This window comes from Tamandua tetradactyla, chromosome 26 (assembly GCF_023851605.1).
Source record: "Tamandua tetradactyla isolate mTamTet1 chromosome 26, mTamTet1.pri, whole genome shotgun sequence".
Taxonomy (NCBI): domain Eukaryota; kingdom Metazoa; phylum Chordata; class Mammalia; order Pilosa; family Myrmecophagidae; genus Tamandua; species Tamandua tetradactyla.
The window spans coordinates 6,011,194-6,026,503 of NC_135352.1; the positions used below are offsets into that span (position 1 = coordinate 6,011,194).

Genomic DNA, 15,310 nt, shown 5'->3' on the forward strand with positions numbered 1-15,310 from the left:
ACAAGCCTTCAATTCTTTTTTGCTTTTGTTTACTCAAGTGGTCAAGATGATGTATGAAAGTACAGGACAGTCTTCTTTGAACCAATGACAGGGCATCTCTTGTCCTTTTGCTACTGCCCCTCGTCACCTCTACCATCCCTCTGCAAAGGTTTGGGAAGCTCAGTATCCACGAACGTGGATGCTGATGCCAGCTCTTCCATCCTCCCAGGTGGCAGTGGCTGCAGACCAAAGAGGTACACCTGGTTGCAGATACTCCCATAAGGACAGCTCCAGGCTGCTTTGAAACAGGAACATATTGTTTCTCAGAAACGTTGGGTCCTATGTGCACAGAAACACACCATCACTTTGACAAATTAGTTTTACTTTCATTCATTTAATTGCTTCTCTCAGCTGTTTGCTTTACAAGGAGTTAGTTTCATTAGTGCTACCAAGCCTATGTGCTAACCCAGGGCACTTAAGCCTTGGGTTGATGTCAATTTTTTTTTTTTCAGTGTGCCAGGCACTGCAGAGAACATATACAGCTCTGGAAGTGTTCTCTAGAAGATGTCATGGGATGCTTTGCCTACCATGAGGCTAGAGATTTCATTAAGCTTTTGTCTGTGTCCATGTCACTTCCTTATTTAAAAGCCACCAAGGGCTCCCTATTTGTCTGTGGGAAATGCCAAGTGCATTGGCATGACACACAAGGTTTTTCCCAATCTGGCCCCAATCTGCCTCTCCAAGTGCCTCTCCAGCTGCTTCTCTGGACGTCCTGTCCATGCAACACCCAGAAACCCTGTACCACCCGGTGTTGCTGGAAGAAGCCAAAACACTCTCTAGGCTCTGTTTCTTTGTTCATACTTTTCCTTCTCTTTGGAATAAATGCTGTCTCTCCTTGACCCCTTATGCCCATTTCTGCCCAGCAGTTTCCTGCATGGTCATCTTGCAAGAGCAAATTCAAAGTCAACTCTCCTTTGTAGCCTTCTTGACTTGTAGCCTTCATTTTCTAGTTTAGGCACAAATGCGTGGGTCTGTAGCAGCTGCTCTCAGCACCGTATCCATATGTCCTTGGCATTTATCACTTTTGGAAATGCTTGCCTGACTTCCAATGGCTAGTGCCTACAGTCTTTTTTTTCTGTGGTCTTTCTCTGGCCACCAGTCTGCTCGTGCACAGGGAGATCAAAAGCATCAGGGAATAATATCCCCAGAACAACCCTCTATCAATGACTGGTGGGAGTTGGAAGATAAATACACTGGCTCCCTCACCCCTTGGGCAAGATATCTCCAAGGAATGTGTTCTTCACTGAGTTCTACCAGAGGTCTTCACAGTGGAATTAAGCTCTATCTGTCCACAGGAGCAACTGGCTTGATAATACACGCACACCTCAGAGACATTGCTGGTTTGGTTCCAGACCACTGCAATAAAGCAAATATCACAATAAAGTGAGTCACACAAATTATTTGGTTGCCCAGTGCATATAAAAGTTATATTTACACTATTCTGTAGGCTATTAAGTGTGCAATAGCATTACTTCTAAAAAATTAATACCTTAATTAAAATGTGACACAGAGACACCAAGTGAGTACATGTTGTTGGAAAAATGACTTCAGTAGACTTGATGCAGGGTTGCCACAAACCTTCAACTTATAAAAAGCACAATATCTGTGAAGTGAAGTAAAGTGCATTCACCCTTCAGATAATCCATTTGTACTCGAATCTTTGATACAGGATATGCTTCTGGGTGAATGCAAAAAACTAAGTCATCTGTGCTTCTACTCTCTTTGTAAACTTCTTAGAGCCCATGTTACACTGATATGGGTGTTGTCATCATCTCCTTTACCTCTGTGACCTCCTTTAGGAAAGCAATGGTTACTATTATGTCAAGTTGGCTAGGTTATGATATCCATTTGTTTGGTCAAACACCAACCTAAATGTTTGCTGTAAAGGTATATTGTAGGTGGGATTAATCTACAATCTACAATCAGTTGGCTTTAAATAAAGGAGATGATCCTCCATAATGTAGGAGGGCCTCATCCAATCAGTTGACGGCCTTAAGAGCAAAGAATTGAGGTTTCCAGAAGAAGAAGAAGAGATTTTACTTCAAGATTGCACCCTCTACTCCTCTGAGTTTCCAGCCTACTTCCTTCCCCTATAGATTTTGGATTCAAGACTTCAATATCAACTCTTATTGGTATTTCCAGACTGCCAGTCTTCCCTGAAGACTTCAGACTTGCCAGTCCTCACAACATGTGAGCCAATTAAAAAAACAAAATGAAACTCTCATATATACAAATAATCTATTTGTATATATATATATATATATATATATACATATATACACACACATACATTACACACACACACACACACACACACGCACATATCCTGTTGGTTCAGTTTCTCTGGAGAACCCTGACTAATACAAGGACAGAAACTGTGCCTTGTCCCTCTTTGCATCCTGGAAATCAGTTCTGGTACCCATTCAGTGCTTATATTTTTATTTAATTGACACTTATATACTCATTTTCCTGATTTTTAAATGTTTTATGTTTCATGGAGCCAATGAGGTCCAAGCCCTCTTCTTGCACCAAAGAATGAAGTGATCATCCAGACGACTGTGGCATCTCTGCCAACTGTGCGTTCTGTCCCTCCTACGTCCACACATGGCGATAGGTTTGTCCAGAGTCTCGTGCAGATGGATGACTGGAGCAGCCCTTTCTGTTACTCTTCAAGAGACTGTGAGGCTGCATTTCAAATTTTGTGGAGTTGCCCTGGTCTCAATTTGGTGCAGCATCTGATCTATTCTCCTTCATCCTGATTCTTTTGTTATAAATGGGAAATTGGGAGGAAAGTAAAGGAGAAATTGGAAATAAAATCACATCCTGCAAAGCACTATTGTGCTAGGGAAAGAGGGAGGACATTTCTTTTATGTCATTATGGGGATAAATTAGATGCCTGTTGAACAACTCTTACATATACTGGTCAAATTTGGGACTTTGGAGCAGGATTTCACACCCTACTTGGGAGAAGCATTAAGCAAAGCAGTGAATGGGGGACAACTTATGCATGGGATGGTGAAAATTCTATTAAGAAGTCTCTACCACAGTACTGTGATGATGTCTTGTTCATTTTTATCTATAATTACTTCACTTCATTTTCAGAAAGAAAGAGGAAAAGAAACTGGGAAGTGCTAGGTAGAGCATTGTAGTCCTTGTTTGTTAGGTACATCTTTACAAAGGATGAATCCCAACCTCCCCGTTAGAAATATTCTGGGGAGTGTTTGTTGAGCCCTGCAATTGAGAGAAAAGCTTAAGAATTGCCAGAGATCATCAGGAATGCTGGGCTCCTTGTCAGTGAGTTTCCATCATCTGGTCGACCTTCTAGCCTGAACTTGTCAGGGTCCACCTGTCACTGGAGCTTGAGAATGTCTCTGAGTAGCCGAAAGATGATAAGAAGGTATCCTCCCAGTAGGACTTACTGAACCCCTCTTTGCTTCAGGATTTACTTCTGGGGGAATACAAATGAGGTGATCTGTGTTTGTATCCTCCCTATAAACTTATTATAGCTCATGTTACATTGCATGTGTGTGTGTTGTCATGACCTCTCTTCTTGAGTCTCTGTGTGGTAACAGCTGTGAAATTTTCACCTTGGAGAGGTCCATACAGGTCATAGTCTGAAAATGGACCCCAGCTCCACAGAAGGGTGTTTTTCACAGCAGGCACTTGATAAATTGTCACAGCCTCAGGCACAATGAAAGAAAGAACAGTACTGAGCATACGGGGGTGTGAGGTTGCCAATAGTATTTTCTGGAGGACTGTGCTTTGTTCAGAGATTCATCCTTCTTATTTCTTTATAATTAAGATATCTCCCCTTATTGAAATGAAAATCTATGGTAGTTTTTTTTCGAAAAAAATGTCCTTACTTTGACAAATCAAAAACCGGCGACACTGTCATAACACCCCTTAAAAATGCGTTTTTAACAGATATGTGATCTACAGAAGATTGGAATTTATTTATAGAAACAGATTAAGTATCAAATGAGTCCTCCTCTAAGCCTTTTGACTTGCTTTGGAGAAGTATTCTTTGCCACTCATGTGCCTTGGATTTCTTATGTGTAAAATGTGGGCAGTGATTAGGCAAACTTCACGCAGACAAGTCATTATAAAAAGTAAACCTTTTGGGAATTGCGGGAGGCTGAAAAACGGCCCCCAGAAGATATCTATGTAGGACCTCATTCTTGGAATACATGAATATTACCTTATATGGTAACAACAAAAAATAGGGTCTTTGCAGATTTGATTAAAGTTAAAGAGTTTGGGATAGAGATTGTTTTGGATTATCTAGGTGGGCCCTAAATGTAATCATATGTGTCCTTATATGAGAAAGACAGAGGGAGGTTTTACACGTACAGAGATGGTGATGTGAAGATGGAACAGAGACAGATTTGAAGATGTTGGCCTTGAAGATTGCAGTGATGGGGCCACCACCCCAGGAATGCTGGCAGCAACTCAAAACCAGAAGAGGTAAGAATAGATTCTCCCCTTGAGCTTCTGGAGGAAGCAGGGCCCTGTCAACACCTTGATTTTGGCTCATTGATATCAACTTTGGACTCCTGACCTCCAGAACTTTTAGAGAGTAAACTTCTGCTGTTTTACACCACCAACTTTGTTATAACTTGTTATAGCAGCTCCAAGAAACTAATACAGGAATTCACAATGCAAGTTCCTTTAGGCAAGGGATTACTCCTGTATTTATTTTGTCTCCCTGCCAACATCTTATTTTTAGGTTGGCCATTCCCTAGTTGCCTACACTTGTGGTGGAGATGTCTTGGCACTTTCCTCCTATTAAGGGCATCTCTTTGGAGTCTTCTCTTTTAGGGCCTGCATATATTTTCTGTTGATCAGGATCTTCAGGGACAGCTAGCCACGGTTCTTTTTTAATTTCCTCTGTGAGCATGAGACTGTCTCTGACATCACACAGAGAAGGAGGCTCTTTCCAAACCACTGTTTAAGATGTGAAGGAAGCATATTTTTAAACAGATAATGAGCTGAGAAATGGGAATCCATGACACATCCCCCTGCTAAGTGGAGCTGCTCATTCCCTGGCCCAGAGAGCTGTGACAGCAGCAGACAACTTTTTTTTTTGGTCTCAGGTCCCTTCAGAGTTAGAATTTGTTTTCTGGCCTGATAAGTGGCACTAACCTGGGTACTGTATGTCTTGTCTGCATCTTGTTGGGTGAGTGAGTGAGTGAGCAAGCGAGTAGAGTTGCAGCAGCTTTAGAAGTGTGGCCCTAATGTCTGAGTTCAAATCCTTTTACACCTAGCAATTTGTCTGAGATGAGAGGATTGGTGGGGTCTCAAAGCCAGGTTTCAGTACTGATCCCTCCCAAGGGATCTGACCTTTCCCTCCAGGTAGGGTCAGCTGAAGAAGATCAAGTTTCAGCAATACTTTTCAAGCAGCCCTGCTTTTTCCCCTCCTTTGGTCTCTCCCACACCGCCCCCCCACCCCCCCACCCCCGCCCACCTTGTTTCCAAGTGCTGAGCCTTGTCAGAGGAGAGGGACCATCTGGTTAGTCCTTGTTTACTGCACACCCTGCCAGTTTGAGCTTATTAATCATATTTACCCAAGTATCTTAATTACTCCCCGTCTAGCAACTTGCTTTGCACTCAGCTGTTGACCCCTCTTTTTTTTTTTTTTAAATCCCTTTCTATCATTAATCATAGAAGCAGCGTGGGTAGAGGAATTCCTGCAGCTTGGATTTCGCTGGCACTGTTACCACTCCCACAGAGGAGAGGCTGGAGTTCATGGCTGGTTCCTGACAAACTTCCTAATTAATCTGCTGAAGATCAGAGATGCACTAATAGGAGCTGAAGACTGTGCATGGGGCCATCCCTCCGCCTTTTCCCTTTGTGTGTGTGTGTGTGTGTGTGCATGTGTGCATGTGTGTGTGTGTGCGTGTGTGGTGGGGGCAGGAGAGAGGTGGCCTCAGCTAGCAATTCAGCACTAAACTGCTTCTTCTGCTGTGGCGGCTGCCACCTACCTTTTCTGTTCGGGAGAAGGAAATTTTTCCCTCTTACTTAGACATTTGAGAGAGCCATTCTCTCTGCTGCTTCTCCCAGATGCAAGGGCGGAATAAAATATCTCCAAGCCAGCTTTCCTTAGGAATACAGAATCTTGATATTTGGGTTAGTGGAGGCAGGAGTTGTTTCCCAAAGAGTGGGTTAAAAGTTCCCTTCTGGTATCATTGGTCCTTGAGGTCTGGATTTCTGAAGCAAAAACTGCAAGAAGGCCAGCGCTGGTGCTGAAGTTTGCAGAAATGCTGGCTCAACTGTGTCCCTGCAGCCTTCAGGCCACCAGCTCAGCACAGGAAGGAACTGCAGAGCTGAGTTCAGCCGAGCACGCAGAGACCATCTCCAATAGGCCTTGTCCTGTCCCCCCTCTCAGGCATCTCTCCATCCCAAATGCTGTTGGGTCCCTTAGATTTACCTCATGCATAATGTGGCCCCTTTTTCTTTTATTTTTCCAGCAGCAGCAGACAGGGAGCAAGGAACAAGAGCTGTGCCTTCTTTCTTTCTGCGGGGTCGGAATCTCCAGGCCGAGAGACACCATTAAAGAGCATAATTTGTTGATCCAGGCTCTCCTTGCGTTTCAGGGCAGAGTGGCATCGTTTTCTTTATGACCTCGTAAAGTCACAGCCGAGAGGCCGATTTGGAAAACAAACTGCCTCAGGTTGACAGATAATTAGATACAGGGGACGTATTATACGCCTTTGCATATAAATGTGCTCCGAGACGTGTTGGTTCATCTGAAGTTGAGGTTAAAGGCGCGCCAGGTATTCCTGACACATCGGGATATATATTTTCATACAGTCTTGGGCGCTGTGTTGGTTTTATAGCCTTTTCATCCCCGTGTTGACGGTTGGGGTGCGGGCGCAACTCAACTTAGAAGAGAGGCACGGCGCGCGCACCCAGCAGCCTCTGGGCGTTTGGTCATATGGGCCCCACTCCCCACTCCCCACCCCCCACCTCATTTCAGGGAAAGGGGTTATGCTGTGGACTTAGTATTCCACAGTTAGGGACTCACGGACAAAGTAGGAGGGACGGGAATCTGATATTCATTCTCTCTTTTCCTTCCCCGTTTTGGATGATAATAGGCCTTATTAATTACAGTTATAGCATAAGGGCCTCTTAAGAAGGGGACAAGTCTGGGTAGACTCTCTTATCCCAGTGAGTAAAGGGATGGAAGCTGATATGTTCCAGAAGGTGCTGTGCGTGGTGGGGGTTGCTGACAGCCAGCTGCAGATGCCATAAAAGGAAAGCTCATCTTTCCCTGGAATTCATAGAGCCCAAGCTTTATGCAAACCTGCAAGAAGGCCAGGCTTTGCTTTCTCTTTCAGCTTCAGAATGCTTTGAGCTGGGGAATTGTCTCTTCAAAGGACAAAGTTCCAGTTAAAATCATCCACACTTAAGGGTTAAATGCTTAATTTAATGCCGCTTGGGAATAATTTCAATGTAAGAGTGGCATAATAATGAGTGGCTAAATGCCTGGGTTGGGTGGTTAATCATCTTCCATTTGGGCAAGTCTCTTTATCTCTTTGAGTCTGTTTTGCCATCCTAAAATGTGGATAAAAAGTAGTTCTCACCATGCCAAGTGGATGTACTTAGATAAAACCTAGCACGGTGCTTGACATGAAGTATTTAGTAAATGTTAACTGGTTTTAATTCTGACTATTTACATAACTAATGGTAATAAAAAATGATTGGAGAAGAAAATGCTTCCGTCTGAAGACAGGAGCCTAAGGGTGGTGGAGAGCTCTATGATGAAGTACGTCTTCTCAGCAGCTGTCGGACTGTAACGTGGAGATGTTGTGTTGCAAGGGGGTCAAGAGCCCTTGGGAGGTCTGGTTCCAACTCTGCTGCTGATTAGCTGTGTAACCTTGCACACCTCGCTCCCTCTCTCCCAGTCTTAGTTTGTAAAATGAGGGGCTCTGTAAGGGTCTGCCAGGCAACTGTTGGCTGTTTGATTATATGACTGGCATGAGGGCATGTGTGGACGCCCTCTCCTTTCCTCAACCCAGACCTCTGGGCAGCCCTGCTGTCATCCTTGCCTCTGGAACAGACCTGCACTGTTTTCCCCGCCAAATTGGAGGGCTGAGAGGCCTATTAAGAATAGGGGAAGTGGTTGAATACATATCTTCTTAGAATTAGCTCCCTCCTTAAATCTTGCCATGGTTCTGTTAGAAAATCTGAATGAGAGGTAGAGGGAGAGGGAGAAGGAGAAGGGGAGTGAGAAAGAAGATAAATAAGGAGGAGGGAGAGAAGAAAAGAGGAGAGGGGGAGAGAGAGAGAGAGAGAGAGAGAGAGAGAGAGAGAGGGAGGGAGGGAGAGAGAGAGAGAGAGAGAGAGAGAGAGAGAGAGAGAGAGAGAGAGAGAGAGAGGGAGGGAGGGAGGGAGGGAGGGAGGGACGGAGGGGGGGGGGAGAGAGAGAGAGAGAGAGAGAGAGAGAAATAGGAGGAAGGAAAAAGGTAAGAAAAAAATGATAAACCCCATAGCCTAACTCCAAGCCCTGTTGAAGGAGATGATATAAATAGAGTTGCTGTAACTTTGATGAATTAAATCCTCTGTTAATTAGGATGCATGGATTTAAAGCTTGTCCAAGCAGATAGTCCTTTCCTCTTTCTCAGAAAGTTAAAGCAGAGGAAGGAAACATGAGAGAGCTGGTGTTCTCTGTTTCTCCCCTGTTTGCTAACTGCTCTGTTACTAGGCTTCATTAATTATTACAAAACATGGTTACCCTATTCCCCCCACCCCCAACATGCGTATGTCTCCTTTCAGCTGGATTTTGACACTGGATTGCTTCTGGAGAAAGGACTAAACTCCACTACCTCCTGGAATATTCTACCCCGACCCCCAAGATAGCCTACTAACTTGCAAGGGGAAAGGGGAAAGCTTGGGTGGAAGAATATATACATTGATCTCTGGGCCTGAAAGGCTGTATGTAACCCCTGAGAGGCACTATCACTGACTCTGCTAAGAACCAGCTCAGTGCTCCTGCTCAACTCTCATGTTAACTCAATGCTAAATGGACTTTTTCCATTAGGCTGCATCAAAAGGGGAATAGAATGAGCAGTCTGACTTGCTGCGTGGATAGCCCTCTCTCTGGCAGCCTTGGCCTTCTGCAGCTATCACCAGAATCCATCCTTGTGAGCTCATTCCACACTATTTTTGGTCTCAGGAGTCTGAGGCTCCAGTTGCCTGGTCAAGATTCCATTTCCAGAGGATGAAAACAGTCTGTTACTCACAAGGACCTGGAAAATCTGAATCTAGATAGAATACCCCTAGAGTGTCAGTAGATTGGCATTTAACAATGCCAGGTAAACTTGTTATTGGATTAACAAGTGAAAATAATTCGGAGAAGCAAGACACTACGAGACCACATTTTTCCACTGCTGGTACAATCTAAGTTTTTATTGTTGATCATCTGTAATGGTCCCAGTGTCTTAGCTGAAGTTAAACAAGAAATGGGTTGCTAGCCAGGCTGGATTGGTGGGTCAAGGTGTAGTCCTTGTAAACGAATCCCTTGTAGGAGAAGCCCAGGGAACCTTGAAAGAAAGTGAGCCAAGAGACACATCTTCATTCTAGCCCTTAGCTTCCAAAGGTCCCATCACTCAGGGCAAGGTTGTATATCCCCCAGGAGACATAAGACGATGAGGGTGGTGGTGATGGGTAGACTTCTGATTAGGCTTCTTTATAATTCAGCTTCCAGAGAGAGTTGAATTATCAACAGTTGAAACAAGATCTATGAGAATTTTCTTAGATTTAGCCTTCCAAATCCAGACTTTTGCTAAAAGCCTGGCTAGATTAGGTAGGAGCTCTGACATAAATGCTTTCTCTTGGTTTGCTGAGGTTCCCATATACATTATGTACACTCATACCAAATTCTAATACTGAAAATGCCTTTCTGCATTGAGTCAAGGAAAGTATTGCATGAATGAATGAGTTTTCGTTGGTTTGGGTAGAAGAACAAACTAATAAACGGATAACTGTGCCCTGTAAGTCTTCAGAATCACAGACCCACTGGTTCCTACTCCTCTGAGGAATTTTCCCAGATTCCCAGTTGTCCAGCTGCCAAGATTTCCGGCTGGAATTACCCTGTCCTCACCACTATCTTTCATAAGGACTCCAATGTGGCCTCTGGGCTGAGTTTCCATTCCTGGAGAGCTTGCCCTCTGTCTTCTCTCTTTGTTTCCAGCCGAAGGCATCTCCATGGTGGAGGCAAAATTTTTCCTTAGCATACTGGGGCTATTGGTGAGCTAGATAAGGTGGGGGGAGAGAGAGAGAAGAAAGGAGAGGACAGGAAAGGACAAAAGGGAAGTGGAAAAGAGAAGGAGCAAGAAAGAACAGGGAAAGGGCAAAATAACAGAAAATGAAGACTGAACATAAAAAGGAAGACCAGCAAGAGACAGAGGAAGGGAGAGAAAAATGGAAGGAACACGGAAGAGAAGGAAAAAAGAAATGTCCAAGCTAAAATGAGCATGCCATCTGGGAGGTAGAGAAATGACGGAAATAAGAAGCAGGGGAAAGAACAAGGAGAGGAAACCAGGAGAAGGGAGGGAAGAGGAAAAAAAGCAGGGAGGTGTTAGGAGAAAATTGAGGGAGGGCCAAAGGAGAGGAGAGGCTGGAAATGGAGGGAAACGAGGAGAGGAAGACAAGGGAGAGGAGCGGGCAGGCGTCGGGCAGGGAAAGAAAAGCGAGAGAGAAAGGGCTGTGCTGTGTGGATTATTGTGTGTTTGTCATTTGGAATGGTATAAGCTGTAGGTACAGCATCTCCTGCTCATGATTTATGGTCCCTGTCAGGCGGCGACCGTGCTTTGTCTGCTGTAGCGTGGAGGATGAATGCATTGCTGTCATCCTGGCCTGGCCAGCCTTTCTCTCTCTCTGCTCCGAACGCTCGCTCCCCATTTCACGCCAGTGAACATAAACAATCTTTTGTAAACCTGACAGTCACACTTGCTTCTTTGGAAACATAAAGCAGAAATGTATGACTCGGCTTTCATTACCCAATTTCCTACGCTATATAAAAACACTCAGGAAAGACATGTAAGTGGTCAGGAAACCTGGGAAATTGGAAGTGTCCTGGAGGGGAAAAAAAAAACATTGAGAGGGAGGAGGGGGATTTGGGGGCTGGAAAGGAGCTGGGAAGGAGAGGAGATGATGTGTCTAACCCCACTACATCCTTCCTAGAAAATGCTGTCTGATGAAACGGGCCATCCAGACACATAATTATATTACATTTCTGAGTAATAGACATTTCCTGCCTGAAGTGTTGCTTTATATATTTCTCTCTCTCTCTCTCTTTTTAACCCAGAGTGCAGTAATGAAACAGTCTTGAGATCAAAGCCGGTTGATGATGTTGCTTTGTTTTGCCTCCTTTCTTCTGCTTTACGTTTTTCTTCTCCACTAGACATTCGGTAAACTCCACCAAGTCAAAAGTGGAACTTATTTTTAAAGAGCGATTAGGGAGCAGATTGCTGTGATAGCATCTCAGCTGGTGAAAACGAGAGCCACAGAGGAGACTCTGTCATCCTCCCCTGACAATGGAGCAGAACAGGTGAAGCCTGTTATCAGGGTGGAGGTTGGACGGAAGACTCTGGAACCTGCTGAGACCTGACCTAGAGGCCTTTGGACACCTTCTGACACCTTTCTTCAGGGCTGACCCTCTCCCTGCTTTCAGATGATCCTGACAAGAGAGTGGAGCCTCACACAGCCTGGAGAGGTGCCACGGGTGTAGCTTCCCACCCTGCAGAAGGGAGGGGTGCTCTGTGGTGGGAACTCTGGGGGCTTCCGTTGTTCTGGAATTCCAGCCTTGAAGACTTGGGTCAACACTGTGATGGATGAGTTCAGCCAAAGAGGTTCCTGGCTCTGTGGATCTAGGAGTTGAGAGTTATTTGTTAATTATCCTAATCATTTTTTTCTCCCAAATTCTTCCAGATCGACAACTTTGAGAGGCAACTTTGGAGTTGCTTTGACTTGTTCAGGTGCTTGGTTTTGAATAGAAGAGGTTCTGGCAGTGTTTGCTTAAGGGGAGGTGACTGTGAGATGCACTCGGGCTGGGCAGCTGCAGGTGGGAATCCAGCCTTGTTCATTGACTTATCATCATGGACAAGTCACTCTGCTTCCCTGAATCTCAGTTTTGACAGCAAGACTGACACCTCACCCACCAACCTGTACCTCAAAAATGATTCTGATAATCAACAAATTACTCTCAACTCCTACACAAATGTCAAAACACAGTTTCATGGCTGGAATATTACCTTTCAGAAGTTTTTGAATATCAACTGTGTGCCCAGCACGATACTAGCTTCTATATGGTGCTTGCCCTCAAGTTGATTTTTGTTTCACTGAAAAGCTTCCGATATGCTGATACATATACAGAGGTGTAGAGCTTTTCAGAAATACATGTGGCATGTGGCACACCTCTCTCTCTTCCTTCTCTCTCACTCTATACATGTCCAAGTTCTATTCATTATCCTTTCAAGGCCCTCTACAACCCATATTGAGTGGTCTTTCCCCCTAGTGTCCAGAACTTGTTGTCTCTTCCTCCCCTGTGTTCATTAATCAAACATTTTCTTGGGCCAGATTTCCCACTGCTTTCATGTCTTCACGTGTAGTATCTTGAGAAGCAGAGATTTTAAGCATGATGTGTTCCTCCAAGTGGCTTCCACAAGAGCCAATATATGGGTTTACTGTAAAGTAGATGCTGCAGCTTTAGGAAATACAGACCTCAAGAATTTTTTCAGATTCGCCAATTAGCTCCAATGGAAAAAGTCATGTTCATGTAGAATTTTTTTCCCTGACAATATTTCCCTAAAAACGTTTAATTTTAAATTACATTACAGTTTAATCATGTTTTTAGTTCACCCAATGAACATTCATGTTTTCCAAAGAAACATAGTTTTAATAATTTTGAAAGAATTAGAGTATGTGTGGTGAGCTTTAAGAATTTAGAGCTCAGCATGAAGATTTGGTTTCGGTAGACGGCTAAGCTTATGCACTGGCTGAATTTCTCCCTTTGGGTAACAGCCTCTCGGCATACACAATTCTCATTTGCACCTCAGTAAAGTTTCAATTTTCTTCTGGTATGGGACTATGGGTTAGTTGACAAGTAGAAGAAACCACTAATGGACAATCTACCAAGAATCTGTATAGTTGGTACCCAAAATCTGTTGATTATTTGAAAGCTACACATACCTCTAATGTCCCGTGAACACTTGCTTATTTATCACCTCCACACAGGAGTCTCTTCAGTCTTTCTTACCTACAATCAAGGGAGGCAGCACAGGGTAGTGAAAACCCACAGGCTTTATCTTCAGACCAGGCTTCAAATTTTGGTTCCACCACTTTATTAGCTACACAGTTTAGGGCATATAACTTCTTTGAAGTCAGCTTCGTCATATGTAAAATGGGCAGTGTAATAATTCAAAGATTACCTACCACATGGTAAACACTTAATAATTGGTAATTAAGAACATTATTATTACATTTTTAACATCGATGATTAATAATAAAGATTCCATAAAAAGAAAAGAAATAAATTTAAAAAGATCTGCTAGTATTAAAGTAGGACTTATTCCCAAATATCCGTTAGTGTATTTGACATAGAAACATAATTTTGCTTTGTCTTTTTTCATTAAAAAGGTACTTTATCATGAAATGAAAATAGTGTTGCAGATCACATGGGTATATATATATATATATACATATACACACTATATATGCATATATACAGTGAGAAAATAATAGATATTATAATATTAAGGACATACATTATTATGCATGTAATATATTAGGATATTTATATATATAGTACCAATAATATAGAATATTGTAGTATTATCTATTAAAAAATGTGATGCCTGACCCAGGATGTTAAAAAAATAATAAAAAAAAGAAATGTTAATTCCTTTCTTGTTTCCATCATCACCTACAAATACATCCCCCATCTATGGCATTCAATAAGTGCTCAATGCTGGCAATACTTAAAAAGAAAGCAGATGGGCAGCTTACAAAGCACTCATAACCACAGTACACAGACTCTGATGTAGACTTGGATTTCTTCAAGCTCTGGAGTTTGTCGGAGCTCTGAAGAAGCCCTTCCTCTGTTATTTTTAGGCATGTGCATTGGACAAACAAAGTAAGCATGAGGAGGTGAATTTAATATCTGCCAAGCAGCAGAATGAATGTCATTGATCTTGCTGATACTATATAAAAAGCAGGAAAGTGGATCTAGTTTGGTCCTAGGGTGATTTATAATCCTTTGCCTCACTTGTTAATTTTCACTAGGATGGACATTCTTCAGCCCACTGGGGAGAAAGCACCTACTTACACAAGCTGCTTCCTTTATCATTAGGAGAACCTCAGAATGAGAACTTCTCACATGCTCAGGAATAGAAGGAGTACAAAGCAAAGAGAGAGGAGTCAGGAACACAGCTGAACTTTGCATTAAAAGAGTCTAATATATGGAAATAATTGTTCCTACATTTCCCTCCCTCACCTCCCTCCAAATTAAGACAAGTTATTCAGCATACAGAAGGAGAGTTTCTTTCATTTGATAGTTTCTAGAAGTAACCAGCTCCTTGAGTGGCTGCACTGAGTAATCTATACTCACATCAATAGGTATCATCATCTCACAGGGGAGTTTGGAACACAGAGAATTTAGATAAACAGAATTATGCCATTGCAATATGCTGTTTTATGACTTTAGGATGATGGGTCTTATTCCTAACTGTCAAAAATGGAGGGTGTTTTGGGTCATAATGACACCAGTATGCTTTAGCAAGTTGGTAAGCTGAGTATTCTTTAAGATCCTATCTGGAGCTATGAAAAGATATCTGTACAGGTGTCTCAGCCATGCCCTTGCTTTCTAAATCTTGAAGTTGACCAGTCAGTCATTGACAGGGCTATGGAAGGGTTTCCATGGCTTAATGCTTGGGCTAGGAAAGTTCAGTCCCAACAAGACTTACAGAGGCAAGCATCTTCTCTCATTAGGAGAGTAGTTCCCAGTGGGACAGCAGAACTGAAGCTACTATTTGGCAAGGAGGAAGCCCCTACAATTTTTGGTCTCCAGTTTGAACCTCAATGGGAACATTGAGACATCTCATTTCGTGTATTAGTTATCTATTGCTATAGAATATATTGTTTCCCCCCGCCCTCCCCAAACATAACAGTTATTACCTTGCAGAGTCTATGAAACAGGAATTCAGGGAGAGCTTAAAGATGTTTGGTTCTGGCTTAGGTCTCTCATGAGACTGCAGTTAAGCTGTTTGTTGAA

General features: G+C 43.1%; 1 long non-coding RNA gene across 1 annotated transcript; it reads right to left on the reverse strand.

The window, feature by feature from the left end:
• Positions 1-357: 357 nt before the first annotated feature.
• Positions 358-6,931, reverse strand: LOC143670036 (uncharacterized). The gene is made up of 2 exons (XR_013169223.1): positions 6,467-6,931; positions 358-1,395 (listed from the first exon to the last, which is right to left on the reverse strand). It is a non-coding gene; the product is annotated as an uncharacterized LOC143670036 (long non-coding RNA).
• Positions 6,932-15,310: the final 8,379 nt, after the last annotated feature.